The following is a 21,074-nucleotide window of genomic DNA, read 5'->3' as shown; positions in this document are numbered from 1 at the left end:
TTATAGGATATTATATGTTATACTCACGTTGTATATTTTTGGTGAGGTTTAAGGTTGTTCCATGAGATCAAATTTTGGTTAGAGACAGGTTCATGATGTTATGTTTGAGATGAAAGAATATTGTTTAATCACATCCAAGATACAGCATATGAATCCTAAACCATGAACATGACAATCTATAAGATACAACACTAGGCCTCAATTGGAGTATTTGTGTCATGTATATAGAAAGATTCTTCTATTGGATACATAATGGCATGTCTAAAATGAAAGAGATAAATGAACCACAATGTCATTTCTCATGTGACTCACATCAAAATAAGATAATGATTAGAAATTTAAAGCCAGCCCAAAATCCAATGTAAATTAAACTAAACATCCAAGGAGATATTCAAGACCAAAAGAGAAAAATTACATCTCAAACCCTATATAATGTCTTTCTATATGCACCTCTAATTTGCAATTATGTAAAGTATTATATTCATGAAACCAAAAACTAGAATCTGTATACTAATTCTCATACTACACTCAACCACGACCATCGCTAAACATCACACACTAAAGGAAAGATTAATCTTGAAAAAAGAAAGTCAACTTTGACCTATAAAATATTTATTTTAAAAATCAAGCCTTAGTGTGTGGTGTTTAAATTGACACCTCAACCAATTTATGATTTATAAATATATATCACATATAATCAACATGGATTTAATCTTCATTGTTAATGTATAGATTAGTTATAAAGATTTAATTATGAATCTTGTGTATAATTATGTTATTATTATTTATGCATATATATTTTAATAATGTAAACAAAATAAATCTATGATAATCAAAGTAAATGACATTGTTAACCTTGCTAACTTGTATTAGCAATTTAAGATGTCGGATTTAACATATCAAGATTATAATGATTCAAACATTATAATATAATCCACCGGTATAATATGTCGGGTTTAACATGGAATATAGGTAATAGAAATTCATGCCCAATAGACATTACTCAAACATGAGTCATGACTATCAGTCGTGACTCTTTATTTTCTCTCAGTGCATATATATTCTCTTACCTCTACGAATCTCCATATACATAGTGAACACAGAATTAAACAAGTCTTCAAGTGGATGCTTTGGTAGATCAACATTTAATCAGAAATAATTTTAGTAACATTATTCACCATCCAAAAAAAATTTCCCACAGTATATTCTGACTGTATATCAAGAAGTTGTTCTGAGTAATACAAGTTTCACAGTTTGATACTTTAACATGGTATCAAAGCAAATTTGAACCCCTAGGAATAAGAAAAATAGTCTAATATAAAATATGCACTTAAAATTTTAACAATACAAAACATTAGACCCACTACTCCATCCTACAACAAAGATTTCAATGCCCTACTAGTCCACAACCAATTTGGAGAAAAGGAAAGCAAAATTACCAAATCACTATTGAATAAATAAATAAATGACAGTACACGCACCAGTGCCATCTGAACTATATGGTTATAATAAGGAAGACATTGGAATTAATAAGGAGTGTATACCATCAAAGAAAGGAGATATGGGAATTGCGCCACCGGCAAGTCGCAAGTGTTTTCACTTAGTGACTTGGTGAATTGGCGGATAAAATTAAACTCTAGTGACACCACTTGCAAATATTTCCATGAGCCTTTCTTCTTGAAACTAATTGGTCTAGGACATAGTACATGGTCAATAGATCTTCTCGCCAACACATTTCACGGCACCAGACTCCACTTTTCAGTATCACACATAATTCTCCAATGGTTGCTACCTCACTATGCATAACATATGAGCATCTTGCTATAGCGAACATGTGACAACCGTAGATTCAAATCAGATCAGACGGAAAGATTAAAACCCCTTTTTCAAAAGACTTAACAACGGCGATCAAGCAGGCAGGAAAAGAATATTCGCTCATTTTTTTTTTTTTTAAAATTTTGTGCCAGGAAAAACTTAAAAGGACAAACCTAAGGCTTTTCACAAATTTTTCAAAGGTATCAAAATATACTATGCCAAAACCTAAAGCCCTATGACTTATTAGAAACTTCTCATCTGATTTTTTTTATGATCCTAAGAAAATTTGATTCGCAAGAAATCAGACCAACATATCTGATGTACTTATTAAAATATACTTTGTCCTCAATTGAGGGATCATTTTTGTATAATGTAATGTGAATAGCACAAAAATTGTATTGCACATTTATCTGCTAGATGTTGGGTATGTTGATTTGACATAATAAATTAGTGGCTGCTAGTTCTGATAGATTCAAACTTGTGAAAAAAATTCTAGAAAATATTTTTACTATCCAACATAGTTAACCTGAGAAACCAACAACTCCATGGATATATCCACACAACCTCTGTAAATTTTTTATATGCATAGCTATGGGTATTCTGTTTAAATTTTCAAACTTAGTGCTGTTGACTTAAGTAGTCCTTGATATGTTCTACTGATAAGTCAGCGAGTCACTACTGATATGTAAAACATGGAAACAAATAGATTCTTATTATGGGCTGGCATATTTATTGCTTTTAGGCACTAACATACTATAGATCTTTGCTTTTGCATTAGAAACCTTGTGACTATTAAGCAGTACAAACTTAATAATTTTACTACTTGGATTAGTGGGATCAAGAATGCTTTCGATCATAGATCTAGGTCATTTCTTGATTTCCAACTCTTCAAGTATTTTTTGTCAAATTTTCACATAACTCTTGTATCACTTCCAGTCCTCTAGGAAAATTCCTGTTTACTTTGTGTTCTTGTGCTGTAACTTTTTAAGCTAAGCCAAAGCTTTTTGATGTCTAGGTTTCAGGCTTGCATGCTTATCTTTTCAGTGAGATACATTATATGATCTTTTCCTGTTGACATGATGAATTTTGAAGAATGCACTGGTTTAGGTCTAGCCCTTTTTCGTACTTCATTCCTGCATTTGTAGAAATGTTTCTTTCATACTATTACTTGAATTTGTAATAGTAGCTTGGATAGTTATGGACATTTTAATCTGTAAAATATATACCCCCATTTGGGTCTGCTCACCATGTCATCATGCTAGAAAGTTAATTTACAGCAAGGTAGTGCATTGTAACATTGTGAGGCCTTAGTTTTATTTTTTGTTTTAATATAGAATTGCAAATACACAATAGCTTGGGAATAGTAAATAGTTTCTAGCTATTGCTTCCAAGTTCAATGACCCTTCTCATGTTTGTAGTTTTATCTAATTCCAAGCACTGCCCCATAAACAATGATGTAATTTCCACATTTGAGCAGTATCTGCCTTTTTCCATAAGATAGTCATCCCCCAACATAATGGACACTTTATGCATGATTTCATTTTTTTTGAATTTCATTTTTTTCAATCTATTCTAGGAAACTTTCCCCAAAAATACAATCATTTCTTTTGTGGCCAGAAGAGAGAAATTTGCCAACATTGTCAATGGAAAGGTGGCATTCACTAGCCACCTCCAAGCATCCAAAGGCACCTTTGAATGTGGTATCCCTTTTGAGATCACAATTTCTTCCACACAAGATATCTACCACTCTGTAGAGGATTACGAGTGATGCATTTTTGAGTTTGTATTTGACTTGTGTACTTGCATATCTTCTCACAAATCCTTGGCACTGATTTTCCTTGGGTCCATGAAGGTCATTGCATGCATGTGATCCTTTGACTCGATGGCCACATTAGAAAGTTGGGTTGCATCCATTCTTCCCTCTTTTTTTACCATAATATTTTGAAACTTTAGAATGTTGCAAGTAGACTTGAGAGGATCTTCATCACTTTGTTAATTCTCCAGTAATACAATCTCCCCTATGACAACATTTGTCATGATAAGACAATGTCCTTCCAAATGCAATTTTACAACTATGATTGACTTTGGTAACTAGACCCGAGGACAACCTTAGCTTCTGCTATGTTATTGGCTCCAAGAATCGATTTTTGTGTATTCAAATCTGATGTATCTTCTTTCGAGCTTGCTATTCCTCATTGAATACTAGAGATTGTCAAAATCAAATGTGTTTAAGCTAGATTTGAGATTGTGTTGGATAATCTTGCTACACATCTCAGATTTAATTTTTGTATTTTTTTGAAAATTATTCAAGATTGGGCAATAAAAACCCAATAATCTAAAAGAATGCTACAACAACACATTACCAACCATCCAATATTATTATTAATTAAGTGTGAACTTAGTCCCATCACAAATAAAGATACTAATAAAGATACTCATTGTATTCAGGTGATGTTTCCATCTCTACCATCACCTGTCATTATTTGCAGCAACTTACACATATTCATAAGGATCATATCACAAATCACACTCATCGTGATTATAATGAGCACCTATCTCATATATAAAAAATATCTCATACACATCACAGGTACACAAGTTAATTAGCTCTCCATACATTACATACATAGTAAGTAGCTCCAATATACATCACAAAGACTATAGTGACATGCTCACACGTGAATCACAAGGGATCATATATATATAATTTGGAATCATTAGGTTCATGCAATAGTTAATGTTATCAATATATCTTTCATTTGAAACCTCTTTTATCTCCATAGTAATTGACTGTGAGTTTCATTGAAAAATTGTTGTTATTTGTCATACGGATACCAATTTTTTGGAGTTGGTGGGATTCTTTTAATCATGAATAGAAATTTTCGTGTGGGAAGAAAAGTGAAGAATGGAATTCCTCTGTGAACTCTAGCAAGGTTGCACTAGTGGTAGTAGGGATGCAATTTGGATGGGCTTTGCAGCTCTCCTTACTGACGCCATATGTGCAAGTTTTAGGTATTCCTCATACATGGGCTAGTTATATATGGCTATGTGGCCCTATTTCTGGTATGTTTGTGCAACCAATAGTGGTGTATTATAGTGATATATGCGAGTGCTCCTGGGGAAGAAGGAGGCCATTTATAGTTATGGGAGCATGCATTGTGTTAATGGTAGTTATGCTCATTGGATTTTCTGCAAATTTGGGATGTATGTTTGGTGATTCAATCTCATACAAGCCAAGAGCTATTACTATTTTTGTTTTGCGATTTTCGCTCCTTGATCTTGCCAACAATATTCTTCAAGGGCCTTGCAGGGAAATCCTCACAGATTTATCAGGTATGTCATGCTTATATTGTTTTGCTATTTTTTGCAATGGTATCTAGAAAGTTTATGTTTAAGATGATGGTTAAGGCCTTACTTACAACCTTTTTGAGCTACATTTCTTTTTACCCTCTCTTTTTTTCAATGTCATCTTGTAGTATTGTTCAAGGTAATGGTCAACTTGTAGACATTTTTCCTATGTTGGTGTTAGCTCCAATCCCACTTGAACATGACCATTTATAGAAAATTTCCAACTAAAAGTACCATGTATAAAACAACTCAAATGTTTAGAGAAAGAAACCTTTTTTATTAATGCAAAACTTTGACATTTCTCACCTCTTGAGGTTTTCAATTTTCAATGGCCAATGTTCAAGACTTTTCCATGAAGGGTTGTGTGGCAAAACCTCCTTAGCTTAGCCATGGAGAAAATAGACCTTGAAGGAAGTATATGTTTACAAAATGTCTCTATTAAGATCAGCCATTACAGGATGGTGAGGTGATTAATTTTTTTATCTACGGAGACTAATGTTTAGATTCATGAAACTATTACTGTATTAATCCACAATCAACTATATTTATTCCCTTCGGAGAAAGTTTTACCTATGGGATATTTTTTATTTACCATTTACAAAGGGATGTACCAATTCTTTTTTCTTTCAAAAATTTCGTCAAGCAAAATATTTCGTTACCATAGCTCATCATAGGTCTTTAAAATTATTTCCATACCACATTTAAAGAGGCTTTGGTTAAAGCCAATAATTTCCTATGGTTTATCATTAGATTTCGTTAATGGTTATAGAGTTTTAAAATTTAGCTCTTGATGGTTGTAATTTGAATAATTATGCTCATCAAAGGCTATATCCCATTATCTTATGTCGAGCATTTTCTATTAGGAGTGCATATTTCATCAAAGGCAATGCTAGATAGGTTTGGATTTTTAATATTCTAGTGTGTACCCATTAAAGATTCCTCTACTTCAAATGTAGTTTCTTTTCTCAATGGAGAGACTTGCCAAAAAGAACATCCATACTTGGTTTATATTTCATTGACTGTATCCTAGAAAGGTTTGATTTTTTCGCATTCCTTGGAGAGGGACATTGTCCATAGGGAATTTCACTCCAAGGAAAAAGTTGTTCATTTTCATGGGCTAAGTAGTGAAAATTTTGAGGGAAGAATTTTGAATCTCCCTATCATTCAAGGACTCAATATAGTGTTTCCATGAGCAAATTTTGCTCTTCACAAATAGCCACATGAAATTAAAACTAGGCAACCATAAATGAACTCTAGATTTTATTCTCCTGCTAAATGAAGGACTTTAATTTGATGAATGAATTATTTTACTAAATTCTAACGCCTCTTCAAGCTCCACCCATATGTATTTCTAAATGCTTTTCCTCTGGTAGGAAAAAACCAAAGATGAACTAGGAGTGCCAATGCCTTTTTCTCATTGTTTATGGTAGTAGGGAATGTGTTAGGATTTGTGAGTGGTTCTTATAGTAAATGGTATAAAATTATTCCGTTCACAAGAACAAAAGCCTGTGGTGTCAGCTGTGCTAATCTAAAGTTTGCATTTTTTTATAGCAGTAATCCTCTTAGTGGCTGCTACCATTCTCAGTGTAACAGCCACCCTTGAAAAAAGATGGTCAAAGGCTCAAGTAGAAGCAAAAGGGAGCGAAAAGGTAGTGGGAGGTAAAATCCATAATCTAGTTGATGAAAATGATGAAGATAATGAGGAGTAGGAGGCTGATGAAGCAACCCAAGAGACATTCATATGGGAGCTATTTAGTGCTTTCAGAGATCTCCCTTCTCCAATGTCGTATTTACTTATTGTAACTACACTGACATGGATTGTGTGGTTCCCCTTCTTACTTTTTGACATAGATTGGATGGGTCAATAAGTTTATAAGGGAAAGCCTTTTGGCCCTGAACCTCTTCCAATTTTATATGATGAAGGTGTCAAATTAGGATCATTTGGCCTAATGCTAAATTCAATAATGCTAGGGGCAACTTCTTTGATGATAGAAACTATGGCTCGTAGGATAGGCCCTAAATTATTGTGGGCAATCGCAAACTTCATTCTATGCCTTTTTCTTGTATGTACTATTATCATCACCAAACTTGCTAAAAATGACGAATCTGTACCTCCTCATAGTTTTGTTAAAATTGCAGCTTTGGTTGTTTTTGCAGCCCTTAACTACTACATTTAACATCATTTTTGGACCAAAAATTTTGGCCATCAACTAAATAAATTTAGGGTGGTTGAAATGTAAAGGAAAAAATTTCATTTTTTTACATATAAGACCCGTGTTGGTTGAAATTTCGACCAACATAGGGCTTATACATCTACAAAGTTAAAAAAAAATTCCCTTTTACATCTTTTGCGCCCAATTTCATTTGACATTTTTGGAGCATTTTCGCATGGTTATCTCTGCATTTTTGCATGGTTTTCTCTGAGCCCATTTTCGTTTCAGGTTTTCTCCACCCACTTGATTAATGATGCCTGCTAGCCCTGGGAATAATATGAAAGGGGGCCCTACATTTGCATCAATATAGGGGGGGGCGAATAGTAGTTTGAAACTCTCAATATTGTCTTTCTTTGATTATTCTTGCTATGCTCAACTTCAAAAGCTCTTCCATTCACGACCTCCAATCACACCTGCATCTCTGGTGGTCGAGGAGAGGGATTTCTCTTCGAGCATATTTCCATAGGTACATGTGTATTTTTGTTGTAGGTTTTTATGATAATATTGAAGATGGAAGTGAATTCTATTACTATCATTATTATTTTTTATGCCAAAGTTCAGCCATTGTTGTGTAATATAAATGGGAGAGTCTTCGCTCAAGTGTTTTTTCTCAGTGATGTTTTGATGATAAGTGTTAAAAAGAGTCTAGTTGCAAAAATAATGTAATGTACTTGTTGTTTCATTTTATTGCAAGTGTGTAGATGCAGATTTATTATTTGGAATGTTGGTCTATTGTAACAACTATTATACTTTTTGTTATAGTAATGAAAGAAAAGAAAGGAAATGTATATGCAGAAGTTGTAGTTGTAAAAGCTTAGAAGAAATAATAATGACAAATTTTTTGTTTTCTAAATATAGTTGTGTTGGTATCATATTTTTCTTGTATTTTTATTTTAATAATACATAATTATATTGTATCATTTAGACAATAGTTTCATATTCAAAAAAAGAACAAAAAGGAAAAAAAATTGAGTGTGTTTCTCTCTTCAACTCTAGAACATTCAACTTAAACATCAACACATAAAGATAATAATTTGAAATCTGGTGTGTTTAGTGCTTGGAGTTGTACCCTCAATACCTAGGCCATGTGGGCTATAAAACATGATAATCATGTGATTCTATGTTAGATGATGATGATGATAATGAATAATCACCATCTACTACTAGCTCATGTAGTGATAAAAGGTCTTCAATGCACCTCTAACTACAAGTATGCCATGGAAAACTTGTAATGGAGATGACTCCTCAAACTAATGGACTATCATGGAAATTTTTTGATGAATATGACACCTACAAATACTGGACTATCTTCAAAAAATTATGATGAAGATGGCACCTTAATTTACTAGACTATAATTGAATTGATGTACTTTGGATCCTTCATCGAAAGTCTCTGTCATTTTGTTAGAATATTATTTATCTTCTAGTTCAACTAAAAGAATCTCTCTCCTATATTTCAACATTACATTTAATTTTTGCATTGCAATTAGGTCTTCCCTAAAAGGGTTTCCATTTGGATGAATAGCAAACTATTATGGAAAAATTGTGACGAAGATGCCACCTACAACTATTAGACTATCATAGAAAAATTGTGATGAAGATGACATTAAAAACTATTGGACTATCATGTGTACAAGTCAGAAAATGATTCCAACATATGAAACTAAGTGTACTACATAGGATAGTGATTACTCAATTTCCATGCCCTCCAAATTTGGTGGTTGTAACATTTATACCAATTTCATTTGTGGGATACACACTCTTGATAAGTTAGCAAGACTTATGACTAAGGTCGATGGGGAATGTTGACACATGCAACCTAAGCATGAGTTTGAATTTGGAATTTCCTTGGGGATATTTACTTATTTGCCAAATAGAAGGTATCATCTCCATTTTGTCTATCATGATAAGTTGTCATAGGTTTTTTGAATGAATTTATTTTCTTATGTGTATTTCTTCTCATAGAATGAACTTAGCTGAATGAAGCTGAACATGTGAATGCCTAATGATCTGGTTCAAGAATATTGTATATATAGAGGCCTTGTACATTCTAGTATAATTTCTCCCTCATATAAGGTCACTTATGGATTTAGGAAAATGCAAAATGGATTTTCAAAGGGTGTCTTTTGTTAGTTTTAAGACACAATTAATTATTGAAATAAATAATTTATCCTCAGCAATATATTAATTCAAATTGTCATAATCTGTGACTTTTTTTGATAGGTTTAGACATCTCTCTCACAAGTAGATCATTGAAGCTAATTACAGATGATACCAATCCAGATAATACATGCTCAAAGGAATTTTCTACTATTAACATTAGGAGTGGATAAGAGTAGGTAGTTATTAAAACCATTTCAAATGACATGATGATGTATGAACTCCCATTAAATTTCTCATATAAGCATGATTAAGATGTTGAATTGAGATCTCCAATCGAACATGTTCATGGTATTGAAGCTTCCAGCTCCAACAAGACTTGTCATACTGATAAATTAGGAGTACATCTAGAAAATCATCCTAGGTGGAAAGGGAGACATAATGAGAGTGAATCACAAGGGAATTTAATGGTGGATTCTACCAAACAAAGAGATCATGCTTATCATTTCCTCTAGAAATTCTTACTTAAAACATCATTAAAATAATTGTTCCCTTTGACAACATCAAAGAGTGTATATATACAATATTTTTGAATTTTTTTTGTGCTAAATGAACCTTTTGTGATCAATTCTTGTAACTATCTTGGTTGGTACAACTGCAGATTTCTTATTGGCTTTGTACTAGTACCAAAGATTAACATTGGTGACATTAGTAGAATTCCAAGTTTTGCTCTTGTATTCCTATTAATTGTACTTGATTTTTGAATATGTTAAAGAAGAAACAAATGCTAGTTAATTTACAGACTGGAACTGACCTAAATTGCTTGATGTATTTTTTAAATGTTGAGATGCATATACTAAGAATTTTTTGTTGCTGCAGGCCAAGCCAGAGCTGACAAACAGGTCAAAGCTTCCAACTATTGTGGATCCTATGATTAAAGAGTTGTTGAACTTGAAATATCTTCAGCAAGTAAGTTGCATGCAAAATATTTCTATTGAAGGGATTTGACATTATTTTTAAAAATACATTCAGTTTATACAATTTTACTCATGTTTTGGTGGATAAAAACTTAATGTTCTTCCACATTTCTTGCCCATTTTATTTCATATCTGAAATAAAACATAATCTTGCCATTTTCCAATAGCTAAATGTCTTTAACTATGATTGGAATTTGGCATAAAATGTATTTTTAAGGTTAGATTGTCAGCTAGTGTTGGTTGATTGCCATTTAAAAATTAGAGGTGCTAATCCTTTCATTGAAGAGAAAATTTATAGTGCACTGCATATCATCACACTTACCCAAAAAAGTTGAGCCAAACATTTGATTATCTAGATTGAAAGTCATTGTCCACTTCATAATCTTAGCAAGAAGAACACCATAAGCGCTTGTGAACCAAGTATTTTTGATGAAGTAGGAAGGAAAGAAAAATGAAAAAATGTGTTGACTCGAGAGATAGACATTGGAAAGAAAGCCATTGATTATAAAAAGTATTAAGATCAAGTTTAAAAAATAATGTTTTAATTGACAAGCACAAAGAAAGATTAGTAGCTAAAGAGCAACAAATTTTCCTTGTACATCCGTGCACTATCTCCATGATTCCATGTTTGGTCCTTAGCCTCTTTGTAATAACCACATGATCAATGATTGCCAAATAGTGCTAACATACTATGTGGAAAGGTCCTTTCTAGGTCATATTTCAATGCAACAATTTATCAAACGATGGCACTATGAGGGGACAATGATCATCTTCAATCGTGTGACTTTAGCTCATTGCTTCAAATTTCTTAGAGGATATAGAAACTTACTAACTATAAACAACAGGCATGTTCTTAGAAAAGAACCCATACTCATTGTAAACAACAGGTATGGACTTAATGCATATTTCATGAGTTGTGGTTCATAAAAACCCATACTCATTGGCTTGAATTGTTTGTTTAATACCCAATGCATTGAGGTGACGCTTACAATTTGAATTCATAACAACTATTTCTCATCAACTTAAATTTTTTGTTTAGTACCCATTGCATTGACATGATACTTACAAGGTTGAAGTATTGCAACTTCCTAGAAGGTCTACCTGCTCAATTCCATGATGATCCAACTTTCCTTGATCCTTGGGAGAATGATGCAGGAGCATCAAGGTCAAGGTTGAAGGCATGAGAAGACATTAAGGTCTCAAGATAACCAACATGACCATGTTAGAATAGTTGATGTAATAAGACCCTGTGAAAGTCCTTTTTGATATGTTTGTAATCATTTTAGTTACATTTGAAAAAATTAATTAACAAAAACCATATGTGTAGATATAAACATTAATCACAACATGTCCAATTTATTTGTAGGTATATTCTCCTATGAAGAAAGACCATGCCTGACAATATGAACCCAGAACCAAATAATGAGACAATGGCTACATTGTGGGCTCAGTTCTGAAGAAAAATTGATAAATGTTATTGTCTTTGCAAAAAGTGTAAGGGCTTAAAGAATCGAAGAATTCTAATCACAACAGCCCAGACTCATTGTAGGCAATATGATCATGTTGAAGGGGGCCACGATTTTCATCCATAGTTGAATGTGGATTTCCTACTAGAGGAACATGGAGGTGTGAATATCCAAGCTGAGGATAACACTCCCATGGAAGAAGATGATAATGTGCCAGAGGACATGATTGAAGAAGATGGTATTGAGGCAAGTGACGAAGAGGCTCACAATGATGGTACTAGTGAATCTAATAATAATGATGAAGATGGTCTTGATATACCTTTACTTGAGAAGGCACACGAGACCTTATACGAAGGCTCTCAAACAACTCTATTGCCGGCTATAGTGTTGTTGGTTGACTTAAAGGTTATGAATAGTATATCAAATGTAGCAATGTCACATATGCTAAGGTATGTCATTTTTTTCATCTTCAATGTTAACATACAATTACTATTCATTATATTAACAATGCATATTTGTTGTTTTAGGTTGATTAGTGAGTTTTTGTTACCACCATCAAACATTTTGCCTTGTTCGTATTGAGAATTATCTAACATTATGGATCAGATTGGAATGAAGTATCAGACAATACATGCATGTCCCAATGATCACATTCTATATCATAAACAACATGAATTTACAAAAAAATGCCATAATTGTCATGTTAGTAGATATCAGTCAGATCAAATAATAAAAAAAGTGCCTAACAAGGTTCTCTGGTACATTCCCATTATTCCACGTCTTGAACGGTTATTTAGGTGCACTAGCTTGGCACAATTTATGGATTACCATGCACAAAATAGAAGTCAGGATGACATTATGTGAATTCCTACTAATGGTTTTGCATTTAAAGAGATAGAAGAAACATGGTCACACTTTAAAGAAGAACCTCGTAATTTGAAACTTTCATTGGCAGCAGACGATGTCAATCCATATGGAGATATGAGATCTGTTTACTCAGTATGGCCTATTTTTATTATTAACAATAACATTCCTCCTTGAATGTCTATAAAAAGGGAGCACATAATGTTGTCAATGATTGTGCCAGGTATTTTTTTATTTTATAGTTATCTAAATTAATTTATAAATAGTGCATGAAAATGGTTATAATACTTGTGTAATATTTATGTTCATTCAATTGCTAGATAAATACCAAGTTAAAGATATGAAAATGTATATTGAGCCCCTAATTGATGAGTTTTTGAAGTTATGGAATGGCATCACTATGTATGACATCTCTAGATTGATAGGATATCGACAATTTTAATTCCATGCAATGCTTGTATGGACAATACATGATGCCCCTGGGCTAACTCATTTTGCGGTATGTTATATTGTTAAGATTACATATTTTTGGTATGTTATAGTTCTTACACATTACTATTGAATGCTTAAGTTGCACATGATCATTGTACATGATCCAATTATACATTATCTTTTAGGTCTTCAAACAATAGGAAAATTTTCATGTCCAGTTTGTGGTCTGAAGATGAAATGTCGTCATTCGAGAAGTTTAGGAAAGCAGGTGTTTGATGAGTTTAGACACTTTCTCCACCATAATCATAAGTATCGAATTGTCAAAAAATATCGTTTCAATGGGAAAGAAGAGACATCATCAAGGCCACGAAGAATGACACCTCATTTATGGAAGTTGGAATACGGTTGACTAAATCATCGAGGTAATGTCAAATTTGTTGTTCGAAGTTTATAATTTGTATTTTGACATTGTCTTATATTTACTAATGCTGTAACTGATGCTCATGAAGGTCATAAAGGCATCAATGACAAACTTACTAAAGGAATGAAAATTTATCCTACTCAATTTAGTAGGTTACCATACTACACAGATCTCCCAATCACGCATTTGTTTGATGCTATTCATATTGGAAAGAATGTAATAGAGACATTATGGAAAATGTTGGATGAAAGACATGATAGAGAATAAATTGCTAAAATTTGTACTGACATTCATGAATCTAATCATGCACTAAAAGTTTTCATTGAATCAAATAGGAATGGAGACCGCATAAATACAAGCACCCTTCCTTGGTTATTAACAGAGCAACAAAGTGATGGATTAAAAGAAGTTATAAAAAAACAAAATTTCCAACAGGTTTTGCTGCAAATATAAGCACTCTTCTATCGAAGAAAGGTGATTTTGGGCCAGGGTTGAAGACACATGATTGGCATACCTTCCTCAAGGTAAGTCATGTTTTCTATTTATAGTATATTTGTAAGATTGAATGTAGTACCAGTTGCATTATTTAATAATATATTGAAATGATCATTTTTTAATAATTGCAATTCATCCTACCTCTATCCCTTCCACAACAGTTTGACAACAATATTAAACAAGTTATATATGATCTTGGAAAATACATGAGGTTAGAAGAGTGTTTTTCTTAGATTTGTAGCTTTTTATTTGAAATCTATTGTATAATTTTATTTGAAATCTCCTCTATGTGTTTTTGTGTGTTGAATCTCTTTTAGGTGGTTATCATCTAAAGAAATTGATAAAAAATATATTAAATATTGGAAGAGAAAAATTCCACAGCTCATGTATGAAATACAAAAGTGTTTACCTCCAACGTTTTTCAATGCTCAAGAACACTACCTCATACATCAAGTTGAGGAGATTGAATTGTGTGGACCTATACAAGCTAGATCAATGTGGATGGTTGAGAGGCTCTTGAAATTTATGAAGGGCTTGGTTTGACAAAGAGCACATCTTGAGGTTTCTATAATAGAGGGATATATGATATACCAGACCATGGTGTATATCAGTGAATATCTTCCAAAGTTTGTAGTAGGTATCCATGTAGATTGCATTTGGGATCCCAACTGTAATGATAAATTCAAAGGGGAGTACTTGACGGGGAAAGGTAGATTGAGGAGGGTGAGAGGTAATTATAAGTTTTTTTTGTAATTTAACAATTCTTATCCATCATCAATATATATAAGTTGTTTCTAACTGGTTTAATTGTCTTCTTTATAGTTGGTCATGAGTGGCATGCACTACACTTGTACATTGCAAACAATCTTGATTGGATGACAGTGTGGATTGAACAATCTCAAGAAAATGGTTACTCATTAACATGGGATGGTGTTGCATTGTTGGTTAAAGAAGCTCATCATAATGGAGATCCCAATGTTATGCCAATGGTACTTGATCTAATATATGGCTTAAGAGATACAAAGGTATGCATCAGATTACTAATCATGAGACAAATGGTTAATATCAACTCATAGATCAATGAGAATATTCTTGACATGTTTGAATAATTTTAGGTCAAATACCATAAAGCTATATACTACCATGACTATAAATTCCACACAAAAAAATTAGATGAAACGAAGAAAATGTGTGATTTTGGGACAAGTGTTGTCTTCACGGTAACCAATATTTCATCTAGAACTGACATACATCCTCAACAATCTGAAAATTGATACTATGGAATTTTGGATGATATACTTGAGTGCAACTTTGATTCATTTAAAATAGTTCTATTTGTCTTCAAATGGTTTAGGTTATGACTAAATCGAAATGATCCTGATAGGACTATTATTGAACACAACAGTGGATTTACTATGATTAATACAAGGTCATTTGAGCTAGTCAGAGATGAGCCCTATGTTCTTCCAAGTCAATGTGAGCAAGTGTTTTACTTTGGTGTTCCAGACAAACCAGGTTGGTCATTTTTTGCTAGACATGACTGAAGAGGAAGGCCAGTAAAGTATAATGTGATTGAAGAAGAAGATATTGAAGAAGCAAAAGAGGAAGTAAATGATTATCAGGAACGCCAGTTACTCAGTGATGAAGAAGAAGAAGATGGTGATGATTTTGGTCATGCTAACAATAATGGCGATAATGATGATGATGATGCTGATGATGATCATGATCATGGTGATGAAGATGGTGATGATCATGGTGATGATAGTGATCAAGAGGATGATGATGGTGATGAAGATGGTGGTGGTGACAACGATGATCAAAGTGACAAGTTCGATGATGATGATGATGATGATGATGATGACATGGATGAAGATCATGATGATCAATGAAATCTTTAGATATGATCAATGTCTTCTATGATAGGGTCGTGTATGACCAAATATTTCTTTCCAAACCATATGTGCACATATAAACATTAAGTAGAACATGTCAAATATTTTTTTAGATATAAACATTAGTTATGCTAAATTTTTAACTTAAGAAAAATGATTTACATATACAATCTACTTTATTATTAAAATTTTTTTGGGTAAATCTATTACTTTAATTTCACTGCTGGTTTCTAAGACTTACTAATTTTTTTCAGAGGGCAATATGGATGCACCATCTCAGACACCTTCAATAGAGGTAAACATTAATTATTGCAAATTTTAATGTTAATATAGAAACAAATGTCCTATTATTATGTTTTTTTCTTTATAGATTTGGAGTTATTTTGATGAAAGTATACGAATATTTGATGTCACAAATGATAGGAAAAAGCTACAATGATCGCTGATCAAATGCAATATGAAATACGGGCATCTTATCTACATGAAATTCACCTTAGTACTGACCCTATATTCATCACCCAACAAATTACTCAAAGATACACTGATGAGCTTGTTAAAATTATCATCAAGGGTGATAGAAGTAAGGAGAAAGAGGCACTGAGAATAGAATTGGACCGCAGAATCCAATCTTTGAAAGTAAGAAGTAATAGAAGTTCAATAGATATTAATCTTTTATAGTATCTTATGGATCGTGATCTCTAATTTTGTGCATTCTTGTATAGAAATATGTGCTAGTTGTGAGGTCACATGGTGAACATGGTCAAGATTGTTGTGCAGTACCTTCGTGTAAGTAACACTTTGTTTGTTTTCGATCAACATTATAACACTTACCTTTTTTGTGTGGATGTTTCTCTCTAGTATCCCATTTGATATTTATCCATTGCAAATGTCCTTGCTAACAATATTCTATTCTTCAGCTCATGATGAAGTGCAGACTCCTCCTTTAGTTGGCGGTCCACTATTGTCTACTGCATTGTTGGCAACAAGGACCATGCAAACATCATTGTCTATGCCCAGTAGAACTGGTCAAATCTTGTTTTGCTATATTTTGTAATGTGTTATATTTTGTAATGTCTTTCTACAAGTTGATGAACAACAAAGTAGCATATTAGTGCTTAAATGATGTCTACAGAAGCTTGCATACACACAAACACATGCATACACACACCACGCATACATACATACCTATCTATATGTATGTATGTATGTATGTATATATATATATAGCGACACATAGAGAGACATGGACATAGGCAAGGAGGTAGACCAACAGAGAGCAGTACTAAAATTGTCATTTAATTGTATGATGTTTCAGTTGATAGAGCAATAGAGAGCAGTGCTACTGAAGCTGATCCATTTCTTGGAGTAGTTCATGTGATTAGTATTGGTTTGTATGGAGGGACATTGTTGCTGAATAAGAAAACTATGTTTACATTAAGAGAATGAAAGCTTCCAGGTGCTTTAAAATTGATATTATTTAAAGTGTAAATTTAGTTTACTTTTACACTACTCATTTTGGACTGATAAGTCCTTTATGTTTTTGTAGGTAATAATGCTTTCTTTGAACATCTTTTTCTTATGACATTGAGACTATTTGGACCCACCATACGTAAAAGGTATGTAGTATCATATCATTGCTACAAAAATTTTGTTTTCTTCTATTTATTGTAATATATTAAAGTTATTAATCTAACAATCTATTTGTTTTTAAAAGGTGGAATTTACAAGCTGTGAAATTAAAAAATCAGCTGATTGCATCCATTGAGGAGAAATTTGGGAAAGACATTTTTGACACTGGCCTACTTTTAAAAAGAGTAGCAAAGCATATAAAGACTGTGAAGGATCAATATAGAAGGGCTCTTAAGGATGACCCAAAGTACAACCATCCTCCTATGATTCCATCGATAGAGTGGAATTAAATAATAGAAGATGCAAAGGAGAAAAGGCTATGTGAAGATAGAGATAATGAAGTAGCACGGGGCAAAAAGAGGTATGTCATTATAGTATTAAGTACATTGTAATCATGCACTAATTATTGATATTTGTAAATATATAATCTAAGATGTTTGAAATTGTTCATAGATTGTAGGACACATCTGTGGCTACAAAAGTGAGAATAGAAAAGGTTGGCCAACACAGACTTGGCTTTGGTGCTTATATGAATTTGCAGTCTCGACTTGTAAGTCGAGCAATGAATTTTGTATTTTATTTAGATATAATGTTGCAAACAGTAATGTTTAATGAAACCATACATGGAAAATTGGCGTTATCAAGCAAAAAACATAGGGCACAAATTTTAATGTAGAGGTCACAGATGAAGATAGAAAAATTTCCTTGAAGGAAGGCTGTGAAGTTGTGGTTGCGTGCCTACGTGAAGAATTTGTAAGCCTTGCCCAAGAATCCAGTGCATCAAATGATATCTCACAAGTAAATTGGTCAGATGAAAAGTAAATGAAATTAAATAGTTGAGAAGATTCTTTTTTGGTATTAGTTTTAAATGTAAATTGACTACATAACAATGTGCATAACATTTTACTACAGCCTTCATATCCTACCATAGAACCTACTCTTGATGAAGGCCATGATGTGCATTATAGTGGTGGAGATATTAATTTTCTATTGAAAATTAATTATGCAATTATGAATACAATTTAACATCTTCAATTGGAATTTTACATGTATCCTTTTTTTGAATATTTCAGAGCATGTTGAACATCATGTTGAAGCAGTGGACCATGTTCCAAGTGTTCAACATGTTGACGCGGTGGCAGATCAAAATGTTAATGTAGATGATGTGGCATTTTCAGGTAATAAAAATCCATTTTATATTGTACTCGTACTTAATTACAAACTTGTAACAATTAGAAAAAGAAAAAGAGTATGCCAATTTATTGCATTCACATGTTCTTATAACAGAACCCCCTTTAGTACAGCAACCTCTTGCTCCTCCAAAAAGAAGGAGCCATCATAATTTGACATTACACATGCCAGAAGAGGAGGAGAATGAAGCAGATATTGATGCTCCTATGAGCACTTTTCTTAAGAGAGCTCAGAAAAATAAAAAAAAGAAATGATGTTTTAAAAATCTTCTTTGATAAACCTTGTTGGATAATGAAAGAACATTGTTTTAAGTAATTTTGTATGAATGATGCGTATGAATAGAAATTTTTAGTTTATGTTAATGAATATTGTTATGTGTTAATGAAGTTTTGATTAGTATTGTGTATTAATGAATTTTATATCATATTAATGAATGTTATGTGATTGTATTGATTGAATGTTATAGTTCATAAATGGATGAATGAAGTATGTAACTAAATGATAATGGGTACTTTAGATTGGTGTTAGGGGGAGGGGGGTGAGGCCAGATGAGCTTCCACCTTCACGTGGTTGGCCTTGTTAAGTAGAGAATATTATAGTATTCTTGAAACCAAGTGAAGCTCAAATTTGTTAAGTCTTCAAACACACATCCCAATTCTCTTTAACAAGACTGAAGTTTTTTTGCTTGTAATAGTCTCATTGCAGTCATCTTTTGGTTCCCTGAACATATAGTTCTTGCTTAGTTTAAATCCCAATTATTAGATATTTGTCCACATTGGAGTTAGTTTGGCATAGAAACTTGCATATTTTATTATATATATTTAGTCAACTGAAAGCAATGTAGAAAGTATTCACATAGTTGATGTCTAACAAAGAAGACAAGATGCATATACTACTTAGCATGGAAATCCTTGTAGGTGAATTGTGTGTGTATGTACACACACACACACACACACACACACACACACACACACACACACACACACACACACACACACACACACACACATGTATGTATGTATATAACTTCAAACAAATGTGTAGAATCAATTAGCAAGAGACACCAACCTCAAATCCTACAATGCAGAAGGAACTGACCTTTGAAATGCAAAGTGTTTATAATGTAGGTAGATTTTCCTTAGATCTCCTTCGAGGTCTTCAAAAAATATTCCTTGTACTTATGAATAATCCAACAAGATTTGAAATAGTTTTTTTCAATAAATGCTCTAAACTTGGAATATACCTTCATAAAAATTTTGCCCTAGATCTGCTCATCATATTCAAAATAATCCTTCACATGTCTATTCACTTAGGCCTGATTTAGGTCTTCCACAAATTTGGCTTATAATTATGCTCTGGAATCTCTTAAAATATTCTTTGTATTCAAATGATATTTAATGAATTGATTGATACAAATTTCCTCATACTTGAATCCAAATATCATTATCATTGTCAAACATAACACAAACATAAAATCATTTTGGTTATTCGCTTGTTATACAAGTTAGTCTTATCTTTTTGGTTTTCACAAGTCATGCACTTATGCATCTTTGGGATATCCACAAGCTATTAGAGATGTTTGGATGATTCATTTCCTTATTTTTTTGTGGTTTTTGTAGGGTTTTTTCCATGAAGTCTAAGGTTAGACATGTTGGATGTTTGTGATAGACATGTCCACCTATAAGAAAAGTATCAAATGTAGAAAAAATGCAAAGAAAAGCTTGTAAGTGTTTTAGGTGTCTTTGGAAGGGTTAGTGAAGTTATAAAACCTTTGAAAAGGTTAGTGAAATATATTAAAGGCATATATGATTGTAAGTTGTTGAAGTTGACACTTTGTGTAAACTTAGACAACAAATTTTAGTTTATAACTGGTAACAATCAGATGGTTAGACAGGAGTGGTTGTTTACTATTGTTTGGTTATTTAGAAGGGATTTTTTGAGTGTTTGGGGGAGAAGTAGAGTTGGGGTGGTGAGACAAGGCATTGTGAAAAAAATTTAATCAATAAAATAATCGTGTTCTCTACAATTCAGTCTCTATCCCATGGAATAGTGAGTTCCTATGATGTATCAAATACATTTTGACTGATGTTTAATGTGAGAAAATTTTATTATTTTTGTTATCTTTTCCATGCATTCTTTTAATTTTCAGTGTGGGTTGAGTAAGGAATAATAGACTGGTGCATTCAAACAAGTGACTAGTTAGGCACAATCAACTGTACTTATTCTAAAGT

The 21,074-nt window shown here is 32.7% G+C and overlaps 1 pseudogene; it reads left to right on the top strand.

Moving 5' to 3' along the window:
- The first annotated feature begins 4,769 nt into the window (after positions 1-4,769).
- Positions 4,770-21,074, top strand: part of LOC149542487 (putative sucrose transport protein SUC6) — a 24,483-nt pseudogene continuing 8,178 nt past the window's right edge.

This window comes from Cupressus sempervirens, chromosome 8, assembly GCF_028749045.1.
Source record: "Cupressus sempervirens isolate cs-2001-9-10 chromosome 8, ASM2874904v1, whole genome shotgun sequence".
Taxonomy (NCBI): domain Eukaryota; kingdom Viridiplantae; phylum Streptophyta; class Pinopsida; order Cupressales; family Cupressaceae; genus Cupressus; species Cupressus sempervirens.
Note: the sequence above shows the minus strand (reverse complement) of the source record. Positions and strands in the feature narration are given on the sequence as shown.